Source organism: Arachis hypogaea, chromosome 19, assembly GCF_003086295.3.
Source record: "Arachis hypogaea cultivar Tifrunner chromosome 19, arahy.Tifrunner.gnm2.J5K5, whole genome shotgun sequence".
Classification (NCBI taxonomy): Eukaryota; Viridiplantae; Streptophyta; class Magnoliopsida; order Fabales; family Fabaceae; genus Arachis; species Arachis hypogaea.
In genome coordinates, this window is record NC_092054.1 from 73,195,879 (window position 1) to 73,214,867 (window position 18,989).

At 39.9% G+C, this 18,989-nt stretch overlaps 2 non-coding genes across 2 annotated transcripts; both read left to right on the forward strand.

Moving 5' to 3' along the window:
* Window positions 1-1,311: 1,311 nt before the first annotated feature.
* LOC112781951 (small nucleolar RNA R71) lies at window positions 1,312-1,415 on the forward strand. Its single transcript, XR_003192696.1, has one exon. It is a non-coding gene; the product is annotated as a small nucleolar RNA R71 (small nucleolar RNA).
* A 17,327-nt stretch (window positions 1,416-18,742) lies between these two features.
* Window positions 18,743-18,850, forward strand: LOC112781207 (small nucleolar RNA R71). The gene has a single exon (XR_003191998.1). It is a non-coding gene; the product is annotated as a small nucleolar RNA R71 (small nucleolar RNA).
* Window positions 18,851-18,989: the final 139 nt, after the last annotated feature.

Here is an 18,989-nt window from a genome sequence, read left to right on the forward strand (position 1 = left end):
CTGCAGCCTCTTTGCCAGGGATAAGGGTAGTAAGTTGATGCTGGCCCCTAAATCACATAGTGCTCTATCGAACATAGTTTCACCTATGGCACAAGGGATGTGAAAACTCCCTGGATCTCTTCTTTTTGTAGGCAACTCAGGTTGAATAAGGGCACTACATTCCTTGTTCATCACTATAGTCTGGCCTCCTTTGAGTGAGCTTTTCCTGGGAAGAAGTTCCTTCATATACTTGATGAATGCAAGCATTTGTTGAATTGTCTTGATGAATGGTATGTTCACATGCAGAGATGCAAACAAGTCTAGGAACCTTGAGTATATTCTTTTTCCCACAGCACCATTGAGCAGTTGAGGGAAGGGTGCATAGAGCATCAGCAGCTCTTGTTGTGAGATTTCTGGTTCTTGGCGATCTCTATCCTCCTCCTTTGTTGAGTTGTCTTCAGGTTATTTGCAAAGTTTGCCTTGCTTGTCTTCAGTCTCTTGATCACTCGCAGTGACCATTTTGCAATCTTCCCATCTTACTTTCTTTGCTTCTCCTTTGGGGTTTTTCTCAGCTAAATATCCCACCTGAAATTCCAGCTTCTTGATGGTCTCTCCCTGGTTCTTAATATTGGCTCGCACCTCCTCTTTGAACACCTTATTTTCTTGAATCTCTTGGCATATTCCTTCAAGTAGGGCTTCAATCTTAGAGGGCTTGTCATCAATTGATGAGTGATTCGGAGCAGATGTGCTATTTTGGTTTTGATAGGCGTGTGGAGAAGTGTTGTTGTGGGGGTGTTGAGATGTCCTCTGTGTGAATTGCTGGTGAGCTGCATTGTTGTTGGAGTTGTAACGTCTCTGGTCTTGGTTTTGATCTTGCTCACTTCCCCACCCAAAGTTTGGGTGGTTTCTCCATCCAGGGTTATAGGTCTTAGAGTATGGATCATAGTTTTTCCTTGGTGAATTCCCAATGTAGTTGGCTTGCTCCTGACTCCCCTCTGCTTCTTCATTCACTCCTTCTTGGGTTGTTGATGAAGTGGAGATTACTGCTACTTGGTTCATCTCCATCTTCTTGGTGAGGTCAGCCAGCTGCTGGGTAATGAGCTTGTTTTGGGCCAACAGAGCATCTACATTGTTTAGCTCTATTACTCCTCTTGTGTTCCCTCTTTCGGAAGCATAGAAGTAGTCGTTCTTTGCTACTGTTTCAATAATATCTATGGCTTCCTCAATAGTCTTCTTCTTGTTCAAAGATCCTCCAGATGAATGGTCTACGGCCTTCTTTGATCATAAGAGAGCCCTTCATAGAAAATGTGCAGTTACACCCATTCATTGAACATGTCAGGTGGACACCTCCTTGTTAAGTCCTTGAACCTCTCCCATGCTTCATATAGAGTCTCACCATCTTGTTGCCTGAAAGTTTGGACCTCAGCTCTCAGCCTATTGATTTGTTGAGGAAGGTAAAATCTTGCTAAAAATTTGTTCACCACGTCTTCCCAAGTTGTCAAGCTTTCCCTTGAGAAGGATTCCAGCCACTTGGCTACTTTGTCCCTAAGTGAGAATGGAAATAGGAGCAGTCTATACGCGTCAGGGTGAACACCATTAGACTTCACTGTGTCACATATTCTCAGGAAGGTGGTCAAATGTTGATTGGGGTCTTCTTGAACACCTCCTCCAAAGGAGCAGTTGTTCTGAACAAGGGTGATGAGCTGTGGTTTAAGTTCAAAGTTGTTGGCATGGATTGTTGGCTTTTGGATGCTACTTCCACAATTTCCTGGGTTTGGATTGATATAAGAGCCCAAAACTCTTCTATCCTCCCCAGCATGATTTGCTCTACCTCCTCCCCCATGGTTGTGATCCTCTTCTTCATGATGGTTTTCTATGTTGTCTTCCATGTTTGTTTCAAAGAATTCCTCTTCTTCCTCAGCACCAACCACTTTCTTTCCTCTTGCCTCCCTTCTTAATCTAAGAAAGGTCCTCTCAGGTTCAGAATCGAAAGAAGTTGAATCCCCGCTTCTTCTCCCTGTCATACAACCATCAAGTGCAAGCAAGAAAAGATAGGTGCAGAAAGTATTTGTGTCAGAATTACTGTTAGTTGTGGGTGATGCAATATATCAAACAGTTAGTGGGTTAACAAACAGAATTGAAAATAACAAAGTAAAACAAAAGAGTAGAGGCGGAAGGGAAGAAGTTTAACGAAAACAAAAAGTAAATCACTCAAACAGAAAATGAAATTCACAAAAATAAAAATGCTCAATCTAGTGATCTTCTAATTTAATCATTGTTGATGCACAATCAATCCCCGGCAACGGCACCATAAACTTAATGCACGGAAAACTTGTCTCTCAACAAATCTCCTTTCGGCAAGTGTACCGAATTTGTCGTCAAGTAAAAACTCACAATAGAGTGAGGTCGAATCCCACAGGGATTGATTGATCAAGCAACTTTAATTAGAAGAATGTTCTAGTTGAGCGAATCCAGAATTTGGGTTGAGAGTTGTAGAAAATAAAATGGCGGGAATGTAAATAACAGAAAGGTAAATGCTAGAATTAAAGGACTGGAAGTAAATGACTGAAAATAAATTGCAGAATTATAAATAGGAATGAGGGATTTGCTCATAAAAGTAAATGGCAGAAATTAAAGAGAATGGGTAAGATCAGAGATGGGGAGTTCATTGGGCTTAGGAGATGTTGCAATTCTCCGGATCAAGTTCATTTTCATCTCTTCCTCAATCAATGCACTCGTTGATCTCCTTGGCAATCTTAAGTGATTGAATTACAATTTCTTGCAATTCAATCTCTCAAATCTTGATCAATAGCCAATTCCTTGGTCAATTGCTCATGAGAAGAGATGAAGTATGGTCACTGATTATACCACATGCATTTCCCAAATCAAGTATTGAGAGGGTTATAGTCACATACCCATCCAAACCCAATTTGGTCCAGTATGAGAAAGCATTTCTAGCTTGATCTCTTCATTCCTCTTTCAAGGTTCAAAAGAGATCCAAGTTTGAATAGCTTAACTTCCAAGATAACTACTCAATGGGATGAAGATCGAAAGCTTTCAAGTGAAATCAAGAGAAAGGATAGAAGAAGAATAATGAAAATTAGTGTTGATCCATCAAATTACAACAGAGCTCCCTAACCCAATGAAAGGGGTTTAGTTGTTCATAGCTCTTGAAGGTGAAAATAAAGATGGAGAATACATCATAGAACTAGAAATTGCAGAGAAAGTAAAATACAGAGAGTAATTCTTTTTTTCCAACTTTTCGAACTCTCCTTTTAGCAATTCAAAGCTACTCCTATATATACTACTCTTCTCAACTTCTAGTTTGCTCTTCAAGTCTTGGGCCTTTGGATCTTGAGTTTGAAGCAGTTCTTTTCTTCATTTGGGCTTGGCTTTACTTGCAGAGAGAAGTGCTAAGTGGGCAGAGACTTTAGCTTAGGGCGTTAGGGGTGTTAACATTTAGCGAAAGTATAAGTTCGAGAACGTTAGTGACACTTAACATTTTCACTAACGTTCCAATGTACCCCTTTGCCTCACGTTACAGCCCAAGTTAACTAGGTTAACGTGGCTTCTAACGTGGCCTTGCCAAACTTCGAGAACGTTAGTGACACTCAACATTGTCACTAACGTTCCAGTGTGCCCCTATTTGCTTCACGTTAAAGCCCACGTTAACTAGGTTAACGTGGCTTCTAACGTGGCCTTGCCAAACTTCGAGAACGTTAGTGACACTCAACATTGTCACTAACGTTCCAATGTGCCCCTAGATCTCACGTTAGAGTCCACGTTAACTAGGTTAACATGGCTTCTAACGTGGCCATTCTTAGCAATCCCAACGTTAGTGACAATGTTGAGTGTCACTAACGTTGGCTCATCATTCATTCCTCATCGTTAGCTTCCACGTTAACTAAGTTAACATGGAAGTTAACGTGGCTCCTTGGTGGGTTGTGTGGTTGCTTCCAATGTTAGTGACAATGTTGAGTGTCACTAACGTTGTCGACAACTCTCACTTCTCACGTTAGCTCCCACGTTAACCAAGTTAACGTGGGAGTTAACGTGGTGTGTTGCATCCTTAGGCCAACGTTAGTGACAATGTTGAATGTCACTAATGTTGGCTTCTCTTCCCCCTTTAACGTTAGAGGCCACGTTAACTAGGTTAACGTGGGCTCTAACGTGGCCACTCATGAGTGTTTACCAACGTTAGTGACAATGTTAAGTGTCACTAACGTTGGCTCAACTTCCCTTCTCCACGTTATAGTGCACGTTAACTTAGTTAACGTGACTCTTAACGTGGGAAATGATGGCTTTGAGAGTGTTATTGGCAATTACTTTTCTCATTAACCTTGCGAGTTACCTCCCTTTCCTTGCTTCCTTTGGTCCTGAAATCAAGCAACAGAGTGCATCAAAGTTCTAGTCCAAGTCATGGGTAATGCAGCATACAATTTGTCACTAAATTCATGCAAAATCCTCATGAAATAATGTAAAATGCACAATGTATGCTTGAATCAAGGTGTAGGTGAATATCTACCCAAAACTAGCTTATTTCCTAAAGAAATGCATGAAACTACCCTAAAAACAATAAAGAAAAGGTCAGTGAAACTGGCCAAGATGCCCTGGCATCACACCCTCCTCAGCATCAATTTCAATCTCCTTGGAAGGAGGTTCTATAACCTGACTTTCCCATGGAGGTTCAGCATCTCCTAAGTCTGCAACTACTTTTTCTTCTTCAATAATTATAGCTTCCTCAACTTGTTCCAGCACAAAGTCATGCTCCGTAATGTCCACTAGAGTTTCTAATATCTTCTTCATGCTACGTTCTTCATTAGATTGTCCACATGAAGCCATGGGAGTTTCTTGAGTGTCCGAACATCGGGAAGATAATTGATTTATTGCTTGATTCAATTGGTGAAGGGTTGCATTAAATTTTTCAAATGTTTCCTTGAGTCGCTCCGTTGATTCTTGGGGTGATGGAGATGGATATGATGCATAGGGAGGTGGTGGTTCTTGGGAGTAATTGGGTTGGAATTGGGGTGGTCCTATATATGGTTCATATGGTTCACAAGGTGGTTGGTATGGTGGATGAGGGTTAGGATCATATGAGGGTGTTTAGTGGTAAGGGGCTTGTGAGTATGGTGGTCCAAAATGATGTTGAGGAGAGGGTTTATAGGCATATGGTGGTGGTTGTTGATAGTCCATTGGAGGTGGTTGTTGCCATGAAAGTTGATCAAATCCTTGTGGCTCCTCCCATCTTTGATTGTTCCAACTTTGATGCCTGTTCTCATTGTAATTTCCTCTTCCTGCAATATAATCAGAACCAGACTCATAGCCAAACAGGTGAGAACTCATAATAGTAAATAAAAATTAAAAACGAAAATAAAAACAAATTTTAAATTAAAAGGTTATTTAAATTTTGAATTTGAAAATTAAATTTTTGAAATTTAAATTTTGAAATTTTGAAATTTGAATTCTGAAATTTGAATTTTAAATTTTTTTTTGAAATTTGAAAAATTTTAAATTGAATTTTGAAAATTTTTAAATTTGAATTTTGAAATTTGATTTTTGAAATAAGATAAGATAACTAAATTTTTAAAAAATTTAAAAAAAAAATTTTTTAATAACTAAATAAAAACCAATAACCTCTTAATTTATGAAAAATCAAAAAATAAAAATAAAAATAAAAAAAATAAACAAGAAAAAAGCAAATATTTACAATAACCAATAATAAGGCACACGTTTGCGATTCCCCGGCAACGGCGCCATTTTGAAAAAGAGAACTTTTGCGTGGTCTAGAAATTCGCAGATAAATCCTCGTTGCAGGTATAGCTTCTAAACCAACAAAAGTCCTTTCTTACAAAAATTTTGGTTGTCACAAGTAACAAACCCCTAAATAAATTGATAACCGAAGTATTTAAACCTCAGGTCGTCTTCTCAAGGAACTGTAGGGAAGTATGTTCTTATTATTGGTTATGAAGATTGTAAATTAGGATTTTTAAGATGAGGAACAAGTAATTTAAATTGCATTTGAATTAAGTAAAAGACTGTAAAATAATTAAATAACTGTAAAATAAACTTTTGGCAAGGTATGAGAAATTAGAAGTCCTATCTCAGTTACCTTTATCAATGATGATTAAAGTTGAATCTTAATCCCACTCAGTTAGTCTTTACTTAAAGTGAAGAAAAGTCAAGTGACTAATTAGTTAGATCCTCAAATCCTAGTTAATCCCTAAGAAAAGATTGGGATTATTGAAGTTCAATTCAATTAGCAAAGATAACAATTTTCAATCAACAATGAGTTTGATAACTCAAGAGTCACCAATTATTTAACCAAAACCAAAAGGGAAATATCTAAATTAAATTAAAAGTATCAATATAAATAAAGCAAGCAATCTTAAATCTGAAATACCTCAAATAATATTAAATAGAAAGTTAAATTGGACATAGGAATCCATAAACCAAATTGGCAACATCAAATAATCAACTAAAGTAATGGAATGAATAAAAGTAGAAGGGAAGCTTAAAGTAAAGGAACATTGAACCTGTGATGAAGAAGAAATAATCCTAAATCCTAAAACTAAATCCTAAGAGAGAGGAGAGAACCTCTCTCTCTAAAAACTACATCTAAAATTATGAAAAATGAATTGTCAAAGCCCTCCTTATGAATGGATACATTCCCCCACTTTATAGCCTCTAATCTGTGTGTTCTGGGCTGAAAACTGGGTAAAAAACAGCCCAGAAATCGCCGGAGAAGAAATCTGCCACGCTGGTTTTTTGTCACTGCGACGCGTCCGCATGGAGCACGCAGTCATGTTGCCTAGCGTCAGGGCAACTATGGCATATTATATATCAAAACGAAGCACCGAATGTTAGCTTTTCAACGCTGCTGGAACCGCGTCGTTTAGACCTCTGTAACTCAAGTTATGACTATTTGAATGCAAAGAGGTCAGGCTAAAAGTGGGAGACAACCAAATGTCCAAATGTCCAACTTAAGGACTTTAACTAAAAGTGCTAGGTGGGAGACAACCCACCATGGTATGATCGTTCCATTTCAATTTTAATTTTATTTCTTTTTGTTTGTTTTTAAGTTTTATTTTATTCCATTTTATTAAACTTGGAATTATTCATAACATCCATAATAGCACTGCATTTGCATAAAAAAAAACCACGTGACGCGTAAGCGAGCTGACGCGTCCGGGTCACCAGTGCGTTTTGAAGAAAAGAGAATTGGACAGAGAGTCACGCGAAAGCGTGGATGGAGGTGCGCCTTAGGCATAACCATGCCCACGTGACCACGTCAATGACGCGGCCGCGTCGTTTGTGAAATAGCCTTCCCACGCGTCCGCGTCATCCACGCGAACGCGTGGCCCTGTGAAATCGACGTAAATGGGTGTATGGAAGTAAGTTATGATGGAGTGGGGCTGGAACCATGCTAGAAGCACAAGCCTTACCACATGAACGCGTGCCCCATGTGTCTGCGTCATTTTAAAAGAAAGGCCATTCACGCGTGTGCGTCACCCACGCGTACGCGTCACCCTAAATTTTGGCAATATGCGCTTGAGCCAGAGAGTTGCGCGAATGAGAGGGTGCTCTCGCGCTACCAGCACAAATCAAGTCACGCGTCCGCGTCACTTGAAAATATTGCAACTCACGCGATCGCGTGACCGACGCGTCCGCATCGCATGCGATGCATAGTTTATCTAGATCAGCGCTAAAATCTTATCTTTTCTTCCCCAATCCTAATTTTTCCTTCCCTCTTTCTTACTTACCTCCTCTTCCTTTCTTTCACTTCTCATTCTTTTTCACCTTCATTCTATTTTACTTAATTTATTTGCATACTTTTATTCATTGCATTTTAATTTTGTGCAAATTTTTTAATTTCTTTTCTAAATTTATTACTTTTCAGTTGGTGTTGAATTTTCTTATTTAACTGTTGCATCTTCTCTTGAATTATTTTGGGTACTTAGTGACTTATTTTATTCTGATTGGGTAATATTATTTAAATCAATGCCAATCTTTTATATCTGTATTACTTTTGCATTGACATGAATTTATATTATCTCTCCTTACCCACTCTCTTCCCCATTGTTACAAATTGTGCACCACTGGCATGCCATGTGCTTCTATTATTTTCTCACTTACATGTTGTAGCTATCATGTAATTGAAACCCCATTATTTGGCATTAACCCACCCATAATTTATTTATTTTCTTCTCTTTATTCATGGGTTACTTTTTTTCTTTTTCCTCTTCTTTCAGGATGACCACCGAGGAAGGGAAATGGAAAAGCTATACATGGGCAATAAACAAGTTGCATCTGCAAAATCTTTGGAGAAAAACATCAGTTGGAGCCACCCATCCACCCGCACATCTCAGCATGCACCGAGGACGGTGCAATCTTTAAGTGTGGGGAGGTCGATACCGACTTCCGTGGGTTAGTTACCTTCTTTTCAACACCAATGTTTTATTTTCTTTGTTTGTTCATTGTTGAATTTGCATGTTTGATTGCATATTTGTTTGATTTTTGTGCATATTTTACCACTTGGTTAATGTAATAATTGATGCACGGAAACTTGTCTCTCAACAATTTTCCTTCGGCAAGTATACCGAATTGTCGTCAAGTAAAAACTCACAATAGAGTGAGGTCGAATCCCACAGGGATTGATTGGTCAAGCAACTTTAATTAGAGGAATGTTCTAGTTGAACTAAGCAGAATTCGATTTGAGATTTGCAGAAAATTAAATGGCGGGAAAGTAAATAGCAGAAAACGTAAATGCTGGAAATAAAGAGCTGAATGTAAATAGCGGAAAGTAAATTGCAGAATCTTAAATGGGAATGGGGAAGATGCTCATAAAAGTAGATTGCATAATTTATAGAGAATGGGTAAGATCAGAAATGGGGAATTCATTGGGCTTAGGAGATCTTGCATTCTCCGGATCAAGTTCATTTTCATCTCTTCCTCAATCAATGCATTTATTGATCTCCTTGGCAATCTTAAGTGATCGAATTCCAATTTCTTGGTAATTCAATCTCTCAAATCTTGATCAATAGCCAATTCCTTGGTCAATTACTCATGAGAAGAGATGAAGTGTGGTCACTGATTATACCATATGTATTTCCAAATCAAAGTGTTGGTAAGATTATATGTTACTATATCCATCCAAACTCCAATTTGGTCCAACATGAGAAAGCATTTCTAGCATGATCTCTTCATTCCTCTTCCAAAGTTCCAAAGAGATCCTAGTATGAATAGCTTCTTTTCCAAGATAACTACCCAATTGAATAAATATTGAAAGCTTTCTAGTAAAATCAAGAGAAAAGATAGAAGAAGAATAATGAAAAATAATATTGATCCATCAAATTACAACAGAGCTCCCTAACCCAATGAAAGGGGTTTAGTTGTTCATAGCTCTGGGAATGAAAAATAAAGATGGAAAATACATTATGAAAAGTAAACTAGAAGTGTAGAGAAAGTAAAATTATACAGAGAGTAGTTCTCAAATTTCCAACCCCCGTTTTGATTCAAAACTACCCCTATATATACTACTCTTCTTATCTTCTAGTTGGTTCTTCAAATCTTGGATATGGGCCTTTGGATCTTGAGTTTGAAGTAGTTATCTTCTTCAGTGGGCTTAGCTTTACTTGAAGAGAGAAAGTATGAAGTGGGCAGGGACTTTTAGCTTAAGACGTTAGTGGCGTTAACGTTAAGTGAAAGTGTGGGTTCGAGAACGTTAGTGGCAGTCACCTTTTTCAATAACGTTCCTAACCAAAGGATAATTCACGTTAACTTCAACGTTAGTGGCACCAACGTGACCACTAACGTTGCCTCTTGGTCCTTCGCACATGTTATTGGGACTTACCATTTCCAATAACGTTGAGAATCCTCCCTTCCCCCTACGTTAGTGTTCACGTTAGTGTGGCTAACGTGACCTCTAACGTAGGCTTTCCAAATCTTCGATAAAGTTAGTGACACTTACCTCTGTAACTAACGTTTCAAAATGCCCCTACTTCCCACGTTAGAGTTCACGTCAACTAGGTTAACGTGGCTTCTAACGTGGTGGTAATAGCCATCTCCAACGTTAGTGACAAAGGTGAGAGTCACTAACGTTGGCTCATCATTCTTAAATCCACGTTAGCTTCCACGTTAACTAAGTTAACGTGGGAGTTAACGTTGCTCATAGTGGCTCATTCCAACATTAGTGACAAAGGTGAGTGTCACTAACGTTGGCGATTCTTGCTCCCTCCACGTTAGCTTCCACGTTAACTAAGTTAACGTGGCAACTAACGTGGCTCAAACTGGCTTAGACCAACGTTAGTGACAAAGGTGACTGTCACTAACGTTGGCCATTCTTTTGCTTCCCCACGTTAGAGTCCATGTTAACTGAGTTAACGTGGCCAATATGAGCTTGGTCCAACGTTAGTGACTGGTGCATGAAATTGTGATCCATGGTAATGGCTCCAAAAACTTGGTGCTCTAATCTTAATTCATAATTTGTCACAACTTCGATACAACTAACCAGCAAGTGTACTGGGTTTCCAAGTAATAAAACCTTACGTTAGTAAGGGTCGATCCCACGGAGATTGTCGGCTTGAAGCAAGCTATGGTCACCTTGTAAATCTCAGTCTGGCAGATATCAAATGGTTATGGAGTTTTCGAATAATAATAATAAATAAACAGAAAATAAAGATAGAAATACTTATGCAATTCATTGGTGAGAATTTCAGATAAGTGTATAGAGATGCTTTCGTTCCTCTGAACCTCTGCTTTCCTGCTGTCTTCATCCAATCCTTCCTACTCCTTTTCATGGCAAGCTTTATATAGGGCATCACCGTTGTCAACGGCTACATCTCATCCTCTCTGTGAAAAAGGTCCAAATGCTCTGTCACGGCACGGCTAATCATCTGGAGGTTCTCGATCATACTGGAATAGGGTTCACCCTCCTTTTGCGTCTGTCACTACGCCCAGCACTCGCGAGTTTGAAGTTCGTCACAGCCATCCCTTCCCAGATCCTACTCGGAATACCACAGACAAGGTTTAGACTTTCCGGATCTCAGGAATGGCCATCCATGGGTTCTAACTTATACCACGAAGATTCTAATATCTCGGACTCGGTTCTCTGTATTAGATATCGAAGAGATACTCATTCTAGCTTGTTTGCATGTAGAGCGGAAGTGTTTGTCAGGCACACGTTCATGAGTGAGAATGATGATGAGCGTCACATAATCATCACATTCATCATGTTCTTGGGTGAGAATGGATATCTTGGAAGCGGAATAAGTTGGATTGAATATAAAACAGTAGTACTTTGCATTAAATCATGAGGAACATCAGAGCTCCACACCTTAATCTATGGAGTGCAGAAACTCTACCATTGAAAAATACATAAGTGAAAGGTTCAGGCATGACCGAATGGCCAGCCCCCAAGATCTAAGAACTAGACGTCCCAAGATGTAAAAGATGAAAACTCAATAGTAAAAAGTCCTATTTATACTAAACTAGTTACTAGGGTTTACAGAAGTAAGTAATTGATGCATAAATCCACTTCCGAGGCCTACTTGGTGTGTGCTTGGGCTGAGCTTGAAGTTTACACGTGCAGAGGCTTCTTTTGGAGTTGAACGCCAAGTTGTAACGTGTTTTGGCATTCAACTCTGGTTCGTGACGTGTTTCTGGCGTTTAACTCCAGACTGCAGCGTAGAACTGGCGTTCAACACCCTTTTGCATCGTCTAAACTCGACCAAAGTATGGACTATTATATATTGCTGGAAAGCACTGGATGTCTACTTGCTAACGCCGTTGAGAGCGTGCCAATTGGAGTTCTGTAGCTCCAGAAAATCCACTTTGAGTGCAGGGAGGTCAGAATCCAACAACATCAGCAGTCCTTCTTCAACCTCTGAATCTGATTTTTGCTCTAGTCCCTCAATTTCAGCCAAAAAATACTTGAAATCACAGAAAAATACACAAACTCATAGTAAAGTCCAGAAATGTGAATTTAACATAAAAACTAATAAAAACATCCCTAAAAGAAACTAGATCCTACTAAAAACATACTAAAAACAATGCCAAAAAGCGTATAAATTATCTGCTCATCACAACACTGGTGCACGAAATTGTGATCTCAGGCAACGGTGCCAGAAACTCTGTACGCACGTCTTAATAAATCGTTTTTCATTCACAACTTCGATACAACTAACCAGCAAGTGCACTGGGTCGTCCAAGTAATAAACCTTACGTGAGTAAGGGTCGATCCCACGGAGATTGTTGGTATGAAGCAAGCTATGGTCACCTTGTAAATCTCAGTCAGGCGGATATAAAATAGTTATGGAGTTTTCGAACATAAATAATAAATAGATAGAAAATAAGGATAGAAACACTTATGTATATCATTGGTGAGAATTTCAGATAAGTGTAGAGAGATGCTTTCATTCCTCTGAACCTCTGCTTTCCTGCTGTCTTCATCCAATCAGTCTTACTCCTTTCCATGGCTGGCTTTATGCAAGGACATCACCGTTGTCAATGGATACTTTTTATCCTCTCTGGAAAATGGTCCGATGCGCTGTCACTACATGGCTAATCGTCTGGAGGCATCACGCTTGTCAATGGCTGCATCCCATCCTCTTGTGAAAATGGTCCAAATGCTCAATCATACTGGAATAGGATTCACCCTCCTTTTGCATCTGTCACTACGCCCAGCACTCGCGAGTTTGAAGTTCGTCACAGTCATTCAATCCCAGAGTCCTACTCGGAATACCACAGACAAGGTTTAGACTTTCCGGACTCTCATGAAAGCCGCCATCAATCTAGCTTATACCACGAAAATTCTGATTAAGAGATCCAACAGATACTCATTCAATCTAAGGTGGAACGGAAGTGGTTGTCAGGCACGCGTTCGTGGGGGAATGATGATGATTGTCACGTTCATCACATTCAGGTTGAAATGCGAATGAATATCTTAGAAGCAGAATAAGTTGAATTGAATAGAAAAATAGTAGTACTTTGCATTAATCTCTGAGGAACAGCAGAGCTCCACACCTTAATCTATGGAGTGCAGAAACTCTACTATATGAAAATACATAAGTGATAATGGTTCAGGCATGGCCGAATGGCCAGCCCCCATGAAAGTCTAAGATAGCATAAAACTGATCAAAGATGTCTAATACAATAGTAAAAAGTCCTATTTATACTAAACTGGTTACTAGGGTTTACAAAAGTAAGTAATTGATGCATAAATCCACTTCCGGGGCCCACTTGGTGTGTGCTTGGGCTGAGCTTGAATGTTACACGTGTAGAGGTCAATCTTGGAGTTGAACGCCAGTTTGTAACGTATTTCTGGCGTTCAACTCTGGCTTGTGACGTGTTTCTGGCGTTTAACTCCAGACAGTAGCGTAGAACTGGCGTTCAACGCCCTTTTACGTCATCTAAACTCAGCCAAAGTATGGACTATTATATATTGCTGGAAAGCCCTGGATGTCTACTTTCCCATGCAATTAGAAGCGCGCCATTTTGAGTTCTGGAGCTCCAGAAAATCCACTTTGAGTGCAGGAAGGTCAGAATCCAACAACATCAGCAGTCCCTCTTCAACCTCTGAATCTGATTTTTGCTCAAGTCCCTCAATTTCAGCCAGAAAATACCTGAAATCATAGAAAAACACACAAACTCATAGTAAAGTCCAGAAATGTGAATTTAACATAAAAACTGATGAAAACATCCCTAAAAGTAACCAGATTCTATTAAAAACATACTAAAAACAGTGCCAAAAAGCGTATAAATTATCCGCTCATCACAACACCAAACTTAAATTGTTGCTTGTCCCCAAGCAACTGAAAATCAAATAGGATAAAAAGAAGAGAATATACTATAAATTCCAAACTATCAATGAAACATAGCTCCAATTAAATGAGCGGGACTTGTAGCTTTTTGCCTCTTGAATAGTTTTGGCATCTCACTTTATCCATTGAAGTTCAGAATGGTTGGCATCTATAGGAACTCAGAGTTCAGATAGTGTTATTGATTCTCCTAGTTTAGTATGATGATTCTTGAACATAGCTATTTTATGAGTCTTGGCCGTGGCCCTAAGCACTTTGTTTTCCAGTATTACCACCGGATACATAAATGCCACAGACACATAATTGGGTGAACCTTTTCAGATTGTGACTCATCTTTGCTAAAGTCCCCAATTGGAGGTGTCCAGGGTTCTTAAGCACACTCTGTTTTTGCTTTGGACCTTGACTTTAACCGCTCAGTCTCAAGTTTTCACTTGACACCTTCACGCCACAAGCACATGGTTAGGGACAACTTGGTTTAGCCGCTTAGGCCAGGATTTTATCTTTTAGGCCCTCCTATCCACTGATGCTCAAAGGCTTGGGATCCTTTTTATTTACCCTTGCCTTTTGTTTTTAAGGGTTATTGGCTTTTTGCTCTTGCCTCTTGGTTTTAAGAGCTTTTGGCTTTTTCTTCTTGCTTTTTATTTTTTATTTTTTTTCCTATATTTTTTTTTCTTTTTTTTTCTGCAAACTTTGTTCTTTGCTACTTTTTCTTGCTTCAAGAATCATTTTTATGATTTTTCAGATTATCAAATAACATGTTTCCTTATCATCATTCTTTCAAGAGCCAACATATTTAACATTCTTAAACAACAACTTCAAAAGACATATGCACTGTTCAAGCATTCATTCAGAAAACAAAAAGTATTGTCACCACGTCAATATAATTAAACTAAGTTCAAGGATAAATTCGAAACTCATGTACTTCTTGTTCGTTTGAATTAAGACAGTTTTCATTTAAGAGAGGTGATGGGTTCATAGGACATTCATAACTTTAAGACATAGTTACTAACTACTAATGATCATGTAATAAAACACAAACATGGATAAGCACTTAACATTAAGAAAACGAAAAACAGAAAATTAGAACAAGGAATGAGTCTACCTTAGTGATTGTGGCATTTCCTTCTTGAGGAACCAATGATGTCCTTGAGCTCTTCTATGTGTCTTCCTTGTCTTTGTTGCTCCTCCCTCATTGCTTTTTGATCTTCTCTTATTTCATGAAGGATGATGGAGTGCTCTTGATGTTCCACCCTTAATTGTCCCATGTAGGAACTTAATTCTCCTAGGGAGGTGTTGATTTGCTCCCAAAAGTTTTGTGGAGGAAAATGCATTTGAGGCATCTCCGGGATCTCATGGTGATGAGCTTCATGCGTCTCTTGAGATCCATGAATGGGCTCTCTTGCTTGCTCCATCTTTTTCTTAGTGATGGGCTTGTCTTCCTCAATGGGAATGTCTCCTTCTATGAAAGCTCCAGCTGAGTAACATAGATGGCAAATAAGATGAGGAAAAGCTAGCCTTGCCCCAGGAGAGGGCTTTTCGGCTATTTTGTAGAATTCAAGGGAGATGACTTCATGAACTTCTACTTCCTCTCCAATTATGATGCTATGAATCATGATGGCCCGATCCACAGTAACTTCAGATCGGTTGCTAGTGGGGATGATGGAGCGTTGGATGAACTCCAACCATCCTCTAGCCACAGGCTTGAGGTCCAGTCTTCTTAATTGAACCGGCTTGCCTTTGGAGTCAATCCTCCATTGAGCTCCTTCCACACATATGTCCATGAGGACTTGGTCCAACCTTTGATTAAAGTTGACCCTTCTAGTGTAGGGGCGTGCATCTCCTTGCATCATAGGCAAGTTAAACGCCAAGCTCACATTTTCCGGACTAAAATCTAAGTATTTCCCCCGAACCATTGTGATATAATTCTTTGGGTTTGGGTTCTTACTTTGATCATGGTTCCCTGTGATCCATGCATTGGCATAGAACTCTTGAACCATTAGGATATCGACTTGTTGGATGGGGTTTGTTAGAACTTCCCAACCTCTTCTTTGGATTTCATGTCGGATCTCTGGATACTCATTCTTCTTGAGCTTGAAAGGGACCTCGGGGATCACCTTCTTCTTGGCCACAACATCATAGAAGTGGTCTTGATGAGCTTTGGAGATGAATCTTTCCATCTTCCATGACTCGGAGATGGAAGCTTTTGTCTTCCCTTTCCCTTTTCTAGAGGATTCTCCGGTCTTGGGTGCCATCAATGGTAATGGAAAAACAAAAAGCTTATGCTTTTACCACACCAAACTTAGAATATTGCTCGCCCTCGAGCAAGAGAAGAAAGAATAGATGAAGAGGAAGAAGAAAATATGGAGGAGAGGGGGGAGGGGTGTATTCGGCCAAGAAGCGGAAGAGAGGGTTGTGTTGTGTGAAAATGAAGAATAATGGAGGGCTTTATATAGGGAAGGGAGGGGGGATAAGGTTCGGCCATAAGGGTGGGTTTTGGGTGGGAAATTGATTTTGAATTCTGAAGGTAGGTGGGGTTTATGAGGTAGGTTTATGGGGAAGAGTGGATGGATGTGAGTGGTTAAGTGGTTAGAGGGAAGAGAGATTGAGGTGATTGGTAAAGAGTTTTGGGGAAGAGTTTTTATGGGATTGTGTGAAAAAGGGGTGAGAAGAAGTGAATGGAGGTAGGTGGGGATCCTGTGGGGTCCACAGATCCTGAGGTGATCCTGTGGGGTCCACAGATCCTGAGGTGTTCAAGGATTTACAACCTTGCACCAAATTAGGCATGCAAAATGCCCTTGCACACAACTCTGGGCATTCAGCGCCAGATTGGTGCTTGTTCTTGGCGTTGAACGCCCATTTGTTGCCCATTTCTGGCGTTGAACGCCAGAACCATGCTTGTTCTGGGCGTTCAGCGCCAGCTCTTCTCCAGGGTGCAATTCTGGCGTTCAAATGCCCAGATGCTGCCCATTTTGGGCGTTCAGCGCCAGAACCATGCTCTGTTCTGGCATTGAACGCCAGCCAGATGCTTCTTACTGGCGTTTAAACGCCAGTAAGGTTTTCCTCCAGGGTGTGATCTTTCTTCTGCTGTTTTTGATTCCATTTTCAATTTTTATATTTATTTTGTGACTCCACATGATCATGAACCTAATAAAACATGAAAGAACAAGAAAAATAAAATTAGATAAATAAAAATTGGGTTGCCTCCCAACAAGCACTTCTTTAATGTCAATAGCTTGACAGTGGACTCTCATGGAGCCTCACAGATGTCTAGAGCATTGTTGAGACTTCCCAACACCAAACTTAGAGTTTGGATATGGGAGTTCAACACCAAACTTAGAGTTTGGTTGTGGACTCCCAACACCAAACTTAGATTTTGACTGTGGGGGCTCTGGGTGACTCTGTTTTGAGAGAAGCTTACTTTGCCTCTTTTCCATGTTTACAGAAGGGTAACCTTGAGTTGTAAACACAAGGGAGTCCTTATTCAATTGAAGGACTAATTCACCTCTGTCAACATCAATCACAGCTCTTGCTGTGGCTAGGAAAGGTCTTCCAAGGATGATGGATTCATCCTCATCCTTCCTAGTATCAAGGATTATGAAATCGGCAGGGATGTAATGGCCTTCAACCTTTACTAACACGTCCTCTACTTGTCCATAAGCTTATTTTCTTTAATTGTCTGCCATCTCTAATGAGATTTTAGTATCTTGCACCCTAAAGATTCCCAGTTTCTCTATTACAGAGAGGGGCATGAGGTTTATCCCTGAACCAAGATAACAGAGAGCCTTTTCAAAGATCATGTTGCCTATGGTACAAGGTATTACGGACTTTCCAGGATCCTGTTTCTTCTGAGGTAATGTCAGTTGATCCAGATCACTTAGTTCATTGGTGAACAAGGGAGGTTCATCTTCCCAAGTCTCAATACCAAATAATTTGGCATTCAGCTTCATGATTGGACCAAGGTACTTGGTAACTTGCTCTTCAGTAACATCCTCATTCTCTTCAGAAGATGAATACTCGTCAGAGCTCATGAATGGCATAAGGAGGTTCAATGGAATCTCTATGGTCTCTAGATGAGTCTCAGATTCCTTTGGTTCCTCAAAGGGAAACTCCTTATTGATCACTGGACGTCCCAGGAGGTCTTCCTCACTGGGATTTACGTCCTCCCCTTCCTCTCCAGGTTCGGCCGTGTCGACTATGTCAATGGCCTTGCACTCTCCTTTTGGATTTTCTTCTGTATTGCTTGGGAGAGTACTATGAGGGATTTCAGTGATCCTTTTACTCAGCTGGCCCACCTGTGCCTCCAAATTTCTAATGGAGGACCTTGTTTCATTCATGAAACTTACAGTGGCCTTAGATAGATCAGAGACTAAGTTTGCTAAATTAGAGGTATTTTCTTCAGAGTTCTCTATCTGTTGCTGAGTGGATGATGGAGAAGGTTTACTATTGTTAAACCTATTTCTTCCACCATTATTAAAGCCTTGTTGAGGCTTTTGTTGATCCTTCCATGAGAGATTTGGGTGATTTCTCCATGAGGGGTTATAGGTGTTTCCATAAGGTTCATCAATGTAATTCACCTCTACTATTGTAGGGTTTTCAGGATCATAAGCTTCTTCTTCAGAAGATGCCTCTTGAGTACTGTTGGATGCAGCTTGCATTCCATTCAGACTCTGAGAAATCATATTGACTTGCTGAGTCAATATTTTATTCTGAGCCAATATGGCATTCAGAGTATCAATTTCAAGAACTCCCTTCTTCATAGGCGTCCCATTACTCACAGGATTCCTCTCAGAAGTGTACATGAACTGGTTATTAGCAACCATGTCAATGAGTTCTTGAGCTTCTGCAGGCGTTTTCTTTAAGTGAATGGATCCATCTGCAGAGGTATCCAATGACATTTTAGCTAATTCAGACAGACCATCATAGAATATGTCCAGGATGGTCCATTCTGAAAGCATGTCAGAAGGACGCTTTTTGGTCAGTTCTTTGTATCTCTCCCAAGCTTCATAGAGGAATTCACCTTCTTTCTGTCTGAAGGTCTGAACATCCACTCTAAGCTTACTCAACTTTTGAGGAGGAAAGAACTTGGCTAAGAAAGCCTTGACCAGCTTATCCCAAGAGTTCAGGCTATCGTTAGGTTGAGAGTCCAACCATATTCTAGCTCTGTCTTGATGCACGGAAAACTTGTCTCTCAACAAA